The sequence below is a fragment of the Lepus europaeus genome, chromosome 2 (assembly GCF_033115175.1).
Source record: "Lepus europaeus isolate LE1 chromosome 2, mLepTim1.pri, whole genome shotgun sequence".
Taxonomy (NCBI): domain Eukaryota; kingdom Metazoa; phylum Chordata; class Mammalia; order Lagomorpha; family Leporidae; genus Lepus; species Lepus europaeus.
The window spans coordinates 151,730,634-151,740,057 of record NC_084828.1 but is presented as its reverse complement, the minus strand read 5'-3'; positions in this window follow the sequence as shown (position 1 = coordinate 151,740,057).

Sequence of the window (9,424 nt, the reverse complement as noted above, 5' to 3'; positions counted from 1 at the left end):
GTGGAGTCCCCGTCCAGCAGCGGCCGACGGCCATCCTCCTTTGGACGCCTCAAGTCGGGTCAGATCAACAGATGCGAAGCCGGCAGGCAGTGCGTGATTTCCTTTCACACATGCTCCGCTCAGCCCTGAGCCCTGTGCCAGACGCAGCCCGAGCCAAGCCAAGCCTCGCTCCTGGTCCTAATGCCCTCACTGTTCCCAGGCTGCTTCTTCACACAGCCCGGCGGCGTCCCTGCTGGAACCAGATCACAACAGGAACAGCCCAGGAGTTCGGAACTGAACCTCGTTTGGAGGAAGAATTCGTTCAGTACCCAAAGGAGCAGGAAAGAGCAGTCTATTTCCTCCTGGTCCAGGAAGCCTGCGTGTGAGATGCGGCGGAACCAGCGGTCTCTCTGTATCCTCAGCCTCTCATAGGTGACCTGCCAAGCTGGAATAGACTCCCTGTCCCTCGCTGGGGACCACAGATGCTGTCCTGCACATGAAGCTCTGGGAAAGATGCGCTTGCAAAGCCTTCCTGCTCCCGCAACATCAATGGCGTGCCTACTGTGTACCAGCCCCCTTTAGTCAACCAACCCAAGTTTAGTGAGCACCTGCTATGTGCCAAAGCTGTGCTGGGGACTGAAACAAGAGAGGTGAAGAAAATAGTGCACCTTGGGGAACTTCCCTTCTAGTGGGGGAACACCTGGCCAGGAGTTAAGACATGGCTTGAATGCCTGCATCCCATACCACAGTGCCTAAATCAGTCCCAGCTTCGCTTCTGATTCCAGCTTCCTGCTATTACAGAGCCTGGGAGGCAGCAGGTGGTGGCCCAAGTACTTGGGTCCTTGACAGGCACGAGGGACATCTGGATGGAGTTCCAGGCTCCTGGCTTCAGCCCAGCCCAGCCCTGGCTATTGTGGGCATTTGGGGAGTGAACCAGAGGATGGGAGATCTCTCCCTTGCTCCGCCTTTCAAATAAACTGAAAATAAATAAACATTGAACATATATGGATGCCGGACCAGAAGGTGAAAAGCGCTAGAGAGAAAACATCAGGCAGAGATGGGGGTGGATGGAAATCGGCGCTGAGTTGGGGATGCTTTCAGGAAAGAGCTAGCGATTGTGAGCGAGAGCTCCGGTGGCTAACTGGGGAGGAGTGTGCAGGTCACAGAGAACAGCGAGGGGAAGCTTCTGAGGTGAGAGCCAGCTTGGCACCAGGAACAGAGCAGGCAGCGTGCAGCACGGTGAGAGACGAAGGGAGAGACAGAGGGGGCCACGCAGGATGTCCCTGGAACGTAGAAGGGGCTTTGATTTTTCTCTGAGTGGGAGGATACACAGTCAGGCTTGGGTCTTGCCCAGGTCACCCTGGCTGCTGGGCTATTAGCCACAGTGGAGCAGGAAGACCAGCCAAGACAGCTCAGAGCTGGGTGGCATTGGGGGAGGAGGTGAGTGGTGAGCCATGTCAGGACACGCTTTAAGGGAGACCCTACAGCACTCGCTGATGAGCTGACATCGGGCATGAGGGAAAGAGAAGACCCAAGGGCAAGTTCTAGCTTTTGGTTGGAGCAGTTGGGAGCAAAGAGCTGCCATCCACTAAGGCGGAGAAGACGAGGAGCAGCAGGAAGAGGTGACTCTCGGTGGCTGGTTTGGGGGTGTGTGACAGCCAAGGGGAGAGGACCTGGAGGTCCCGGGGGGATGCCAGCGCACAAGGATGGTGTTTGAAGTAGGCACTCCACCGAAGGCTGGGTGTGGACAGGAGGGACAAGGAACCCGGTGCACTCAGAGCCCCCCGGCCTCTGCCTCCCAGGCTGCCACAGGGCAGCTGGCCCCCCGTGAGCTGCATTTCATCTGGAAGTGGTAGGAGTGCAGTGGGGAAAACTGCTGTTGGCGGAATTCCTGCAATGGACTTGCTCATTGTTCCGTTTTGATTTTGATCTTAGAACGTGAGCTCAGTAATTTCAGGGCAAAATGATTTTTCTTTTGGCTCAGCTGCTTTGAGTGTGCAGTGTGTGCCCATGGATGGGTGTGTCTTTGAAGTCAGAGGTGAAAGAGTGGGCTATATGTAGTTGTTCTCATGTGCATGCACACGTGCACATGTGTGTTGTTCTCATGTGTGCACACATATTAACATGCATGTATGCATGGCTTTCATGTGCACACACTTGTGTGTGGCTGGTCTTGTGTGTGTACATGTGAACTTGTGTGCATGTGTGTCTTCATGAAGCCAGAGTGGGCTATACGTGGTTGTTCCCACGTGCACACACATGTGCACATGTGTGTTGTTCTCATGTGTGCATGCATGGACTTGCATGTATGTGTGGTTCTCGTGCACACACTCGTGTGTGGCTGGTCTTATGCGTGTACATGTGAACATGTGTGCATGTGTGTCTCCATGAAGTCAGAGTGGGCTATATGTGGTTGTTCTCATGTGCGCACGTGAACATGCATGTGTGTGTGTGTATCTTTGTGAAGTCGGAGGTGAAACAGTGGGCTACCTGGGTTTTCTCATGGTAACCCAGCACAGTGCCCCTGCAGATAGCACTTAGGAATTTTCTGGATTGGATTCTGTTTTTTCTTTTTTCTTTTTTTTGACAGGCAAAGTGGATAGTGAGAGAGAGAGACAAAGAGAAAGGTCTTCCTTTTTGCCGTTGGTTCACCCTCCAATGGCCGCTGCAGCCAGCGCATCGTGCTGATCCGAAGCCAGGAGCCAGGTGCTTCTCCTGGTCTCCCATGCAGGTGCAGGGCCCAAGGACTTGGGCCATCCTCCACTGCCTTCCTGGGCCATAGCAGGGAGCTGGCCTGGAAGAGGGGCAACCAGGATAGAATCTGGTGCCCCGACCTGGACTAGAACCTGGTGTGCCGGTGCCGCAAGGCGGAGGATTAGCCTGTTAAGCCACGGCGCCGGCCTGGATTCTGTTTTCTAAACTCCAAATCAGGGTGTCTCAGGGTGGGGTTTGGGTGTTGTGTGACCTCCAAGTTCATGAGACAGGCATGCTGGGAGATGTAGTTCAGGTTACTGAGGATGATGGTATAGGTCTTAAATCTGGAGGTGTGCACAGTCACCGCCTTTGGGGCAGGGGCTCCCCCTCCCCACTCCAGCAACACTAAGCTCAGATGTGCCAGGAACGATGCACCCCAGGGCCTTTGCCCTGGCCAATCTTCTGTGTGATGGTTCCTCTCCCAGAAGCGCCCCCACTTGCCTCACTTCTGACTTGCATGTTTATTCCAGTGTCACCGATTTGGTGAGGCCTGCCCAGGCCCAGCCTTGCAAGCTCCTCCACCTATGTGTGGCACTCTCTGCTCACCTCCTTGTGTCTTTGAGGGTCCGTGGTCTTCTCCACAGCTGACGGGTGGAAGCCCTCCCTTCCTGCTCATCCATCTCTGTGCCCCGCCCCTGTAAGATGGAGGCTTTGTGAGGCCAAGCATCTGTCTGTGGCTCCCCAGCAATGGAATCTGCTCCGATGGTACAGTAACAGCTCAACAGCTGTGCCATGAATGAACGCTGTGCCAGCTGTGTGGCCACTCTGATTCGAGTACTGAATCCTGAAGGGTTCCACGCAGCCCATCATCACAGGCTATTGCAAGTCTCCCCTAAAACAAATGAAATTCCCAGGTGCCCTGAATCACCTCGCAGATGCCTGAGCTGGTCCACAGCCGCTGGAGAGCCTCAGGGCTGGAATAGCCTGACCTGACATGGCCACCACGGAGGGGCTCGGCCACATGGCCCTCGGCTCCAAGCCTGCCAGTCTCCTGGGGAAATTCACTCTCATGGACCCTGAGGGACCCAACACATGTTCAGCATGCAGTGTTGAAGATGGGGTCCCAGTCGCCAACAATCCTCCAGGGACTGGAGGCAGTGGGAGGCATCCCCAGCCAAGGCTCCCTGGGGGGATCCCCCACACCTGCTGCCAGGCCCCAGCCCAGCTCTGGCTGGCCCTGCAGGGGGTGACGGCCGCACCTGCTCCCTCTCTCACCCAGATGTCTCTTCGCCCTGTCACCGTGCAGCTGGAATTTTCTTCTATCTGCTCTCATCCCCGAAACGAAACCAAGCAAGCTGTGGGCCCCCAAGACACAGCACACGAGTCCCTTGTGTCTCTCCCTCGTTCCTGTCAACCTCGGAGATGGTTTATCCATTCTGTTACTCACCAGCCACAGTCCTGGGCTTTGCGGAAGAGAAGAGCCTGGGCCGAGTCCTATGGCCACTCCCCCGCCCCCCTGTCCTCCCCGTCACCTGCCCCGTGAGCCTCTGACCCTGCTCTCCCTGCTGTCTTCCTTCACCCTACCCCTCTCCTGGGCTGAATTGTGTCTGTGAAGGACCCTTATGGGGGGAGGGACAATAAACTAGGCCTGGGCAAATATCAGGGGCTTCTTAAGAGGTTAGATATTCCCCAGAGTCTAGCGGGCAGGACGTTCTCTGGGAAGGAAAAGTCAATCCCCTTCAGAGAACCTCTAGGCACGCCCAGAGCAGAACTGCCCCTCCCCTCCGGGAAACCTCTGGGCGCGCCCAGAGCAGAGCTGCCCCTCCCCTTCGGAGAGTCTCTAGGCGCGCACTTATGATGTCACTGCGACCGGCCAATCCTGTAACACCTCAGCACTCTCCCTCAGCATTCTCCGGTATGCTAATTGTCCCTCCGAACCAGCCAATCCCGTGCCACCTCTGCATTTTCCACCAGCACTCTCCACCAGCATTCTTCCCCAGCATTCTCCCATATGCTAATGGTCCCTCTGAACTGACCAATCCTATGCATGCGCATTAGGAATATGCTAATTCGTTGCCTATATAACCTGTGTGAAACTGCCGCTCAGGGCTCCTCACTGCCTGAGGTGGGGGCCCGTTTGCGCAAACGTTCAATAAAAACCTCGTGCTTTTTGCATCAACTGGTCTGGAGTCTGGATCTTTGGGCGTCCTCCCACGCAAGTGGGCATCTCTGCAACTGAGAGGTCCAACATCTGGAAGAAATCAAAGTCCCCCCCCAGTTGTGTGTGGCAGTGGGACCACTACAGGAGGAGGTTAGGGTCTTTGGAGCCACTGGGGTGGGCCCTTGCCCACTGTATCCGTGTCCTTAGAGAAGGGAGAGAGATGGGCACAGAGCTACACATGCACACCTGGGGCATCACGGGAGGGCAAAGGACGAAACATTCTAACCACCTGGGATCAGTAGCAAACCACCAGGAGGAAGGAGAGGCTCTCCCTCCCAGCTCCTGCAGGAACCAGCCCTCAGCACCTGGATCTGAGACGTGTGGCTTTCCCAGCTGTGACACTGCTCGTGTGTGGCCACCATGGGAACTGGATACCGCCCCTGGCCTGCTCGCTTGCCCAGCCTCCTCTGCCTTCTCCACACTCTCCCTCTGCCTCCATCCTCCCCACGGTCTCCTGTTCCATTGCATCTCTTTCTCTGGATCAGGCCAGGCTTTGGACCCCGGCTTCCCCACGACAGAGACAGCCATGAAGAAGGCCTCTCACAAGAGCTGGGTCCAGCCTGACTCTGGCCTGGGGTTCCCGGTTCCAGTTGAAGATAAACAAGACCCAGTGACGTCTCAGAGGAGGACTCTAGGTCCCTTCTGGGACTTGGAAAGTCTTTCCCCTAACCTCAGGGAGGTGGAACAGTCTGCAGCCCAGGTAGACAGCCACTGGGGTCCTGCCTCTGTTCCCTGTAGTTGTCATCAGCCTACTTGACAGCCAGAATCCAAGTACTGGGACCATCATCCACTGCCTCTCAGGCACATCAGCAGGAAGCTGGATGAGAAGCCGAGGTGGGACTTGATCCCAGGCCCTCAGATGTGGAATGTGGGTGTCCCATGCAATGGTTTAATCCACTTCACCACCATGCCCACCCCTACGTTATGCATGTAATGAATTGGCAATGACCAGGCTATACCCTAGGACTATCATCAATGTTTGGTCTTTGGAAGGGGAGAAGGTTACCAGGAGGGCCTCCCAACACGGAGCCAAATAAACCCTCCTGCCTCCTGCTTTTCCTTAGAGCACCTGAGAGGAGTGTGCCGGGGTGGCCTGGACACGGATGGCGCTGGAGAGAAAACTGTGCTACCAACTGTGGTCTAACCGTGTCTGCACCGCAGAGTGACAAGCACTGACAGATTACACGGGGGGAAGTCCATGCCCAGGGGCGACCAGCAGGGCCATCAGCCAATGCTGGGGTGGCCAGGAACTTGGGCCCTTCTGAGGCCCTCCTCATACCTCCTGAGCCTGTTTTGGGGCCCAAGCGTCTGTATTGTAATGAATCCTCCAGCTGCTTCTCACGTTTGCTAAGGTGTGAGAGCCCACCCAGGAGGAGTTCATCTCCCCAGATGCGGCAATGAAGAGTTCAAGCTCCAGTCGCTTCTCTAGTCCCCAGGCTGTGCTGTGCTCGGGCATGATGGGGAATCCAAGGGGCTCAGTTGAGTGTGTACAACCCTTGGGCCCCAGGCTTTGCTGGGCGAGGCTAGATGACTGTGTTTATGTTTTTCCATAAGTGGACTTATGGACCCTCCTTCCCCTTGGTGGTGGAACGCATTGCGGAAGGTGTGGGGGTTCCCCTGGGTGTCACACGGGGCCCAACCACTGCAGGCGGCATCACATCCGTCCATATCGCTGTCATGTACCAGTGTCAGAATCCTCTGAAAGGGGCTGTTCCTTCTGCTTCTAGAAGCTTCTCTGTAGAGATTCGGCGGCACACAAGCTCCTCAAACACGAGATCTTCGTGGCTTGCTGTGACCTGCCCATGCCACCCTCCTCGCCATGTGGGGGGCTCTGGAAGCCTGTCCCACGCCCCCTTGCCTTACACCCTCACAAGGCTTCTCTGCTCCCAGCCCTGCTGGTTGAAGGGGACTCTGGGATTTTGTCATTGCCGTGGACTGCTGTGCCTGAAGGCGTGGGTACTGTCCAGAGATTTGGGTGCTTACCTCTACATATAGGAGGACAGTTCAAAAACAACATGGACAATAAAATTCAGAGATAAGTTGTGTGTGCAATGTTTTGAAATCTGCATACTTTGCTTAATATGCATTTTCTACCCAACCTTCTGAAGACCTCTAGGTCAAGACCCAAGATGGAGTTTAGGGCACTTCTCAGGGATCCAGCAGAGCCAAAGTTCTCTTCATTTCTCCCGCAACCTGGCAGATTCTAAATACACATGTACAGTTCTTGTTTAATTCTCAGAGTCTGTAGTAGCCACAGTGGAGGATCCATTGCTGTGCACCCCCCTTGACCTAGCTCTGAGCTCTCTGCACTCAGGAGGGTAGCAGCCATGTATGCTGACCACTCACCTCGTCGGGTGCTCACGTGTCTGCCCGAGGGCTTCTCCGGCATCTGGCAAGCTGGCTCACCTGTGGTGCCAAGCAGGCCTCCCAGGGGCAAGGTGGGCCATTAAGGAAAGGAAATTGGCAGACAACTGTATCAGTGGGTGACACTGCATAGGGTTGGCGAGACATAAGCTTTCCATGATTCTTTAACGAGTTCCTGGCAGGGTTGAGGTCTCCCCTACACCCTAGAATTCACTTTCTCCCTTCTCTGCCTTCCTCTCCCCACTCCTCCACCTGTGCTTTTTAGGTCCTTTTCCCAAGTAACTGGGTTCTGATCTCAAAGGGGTGGCCGTGGAGGGTGGGTCTGGGAGGAGAACTCCTGCCTTTAGCAGCTCACTCTGACCCTGGTGTTCTGACCACAGGGGAGTCCTCTCCTCCATAGCCTGACTCCTGCGCTTGCTGTAAAGAGAGACCAAAGAGGCATGGGAAGGGGGGTGAACGCTTGTGTTGGCTCAGGTCTTGGGTTCTATTTTGTTCTGGCGGCATCTGAACTTTGGACTAAGTGGAGAAGCCACCGTGGAGAGGCGCAGCCGATCTGTGTAGCACAGACAAGAGAGAGGAGAAAGAAGAAAAACAAAGAATGTCCTAAGGACCGGGCTTAGAGGAAGAGATTTCAGATTTGGAGGGTGAGATGCCCTGAAATAAATGTAGGAAAGACGTTCGGCTTAAGAAGGGAAGAGAGAGAGCAGGCATTTAGCACAGAGGTTCGGACTGCTGGGCCCTAACTGGAGTACCGGTTCAATTCCTGGCTCCAGCTTCTGATTCCAGCTTCCTGCTCATGCAGAGCCCAGGAAGCCGTAGTGACGGCCCGAGTGATTCGGTTCTTTCTACCCATGTGGGAGCCCTGGATTGGGTTGCTGGCCCCTGCTCCGGTCTCAGACTTCGCAGGCATGTGGGGAGTCAAGCAGTGGATGGGCACTCTCTTCCTGCACCCCCTCATCTCTCAAATAGATAAAAGAATTTTTTTTAAAAAAAGAAAGGAATTTAGAGAGGTGTCATTGTCCTCTACCCATCAACAAAACACATTTTTCTCAAGTGTATGTGGAATATTCTCCCGGATAGAACATATACAAACCATTGAAAAACTCAATGAACTTAAAAGGATTGAAATTATGACACTTATGATCTTCAACCAGAATAGAATGAAATGCAAATCAATGGCAGAAAGATATTTGAGAAATTACAAATATGAGGGAATTAAACAACACACTCCTGGCCGGCGCCGTGGCTCAATAGGCTAATCCTCTGCCTTGCGGCACTGGCACACCAGGTTCTAGTCCCGGTCGGGACGCCGGATCCTGTCCCGGTTGCCCCTCTTCCAGGCCAGCTCCCTGCTGTGGCCCGGGAGTGCAGTGGAGGATGGCCCAAGTGCTTGGGCCCTGCACCCGCATGGGAGACCAGGAGAAGCACCTGGCTCCTGGCTTCGGATCAGCGCAGCAGCCATTGGAGGGTGAACCAACGGCAAAGGAAGACCTTTCTCTCTGTCTCTCTCTCTCACTGTCCACTCTGCCTGTCAAAACAAAACAAAACAAACAAACAAACAAAAAACCCGCACTCCTATGTAATTAATGGGTCAAGAAAGAAATTCCATGAGAACATAGAAAATATTTTGAAATAAAAAAGGAAGGTCCCCCATGCCAAAACTTACAGAATGTGGCTAATGGAGTATTAGAGGGAAATTTATAGCTGTAAATGCCTGTATTTAAACAAAAAGGAAGATTTCTAATCAACAACTTAAGCTACTACCTTAAGACATTGCATAAACCTAATGCAAATTAGAAGGTGAAAAAGTAAACATTTTGCACAATTTCCAATGCAAGTATTTAGAAATCTGTTTTATTATTGCATAATATTTCACTGAGTGGATAAACTAGTCAGTGGGTGGTTCTGCCAATTTTCTGCTGTTGCACATTTAAGTTGTTGCCAATTTTGGGCTTTTATACTAATACTGCCGTAAATATCCTTATACACATGAAATTTCAGATGTGTGCCTAGACTCTTCCATATTTGTGAATAATTCTCAGGAGTGAGAATTTCTGGATCAAATAACATGTACATTAAAACATTAATGGCTATTGCAAATCATATTCCAAGGAGGGCATATCCATTTATACTTGCACTAATAAAACAGATGAGTGCCTGCTAATC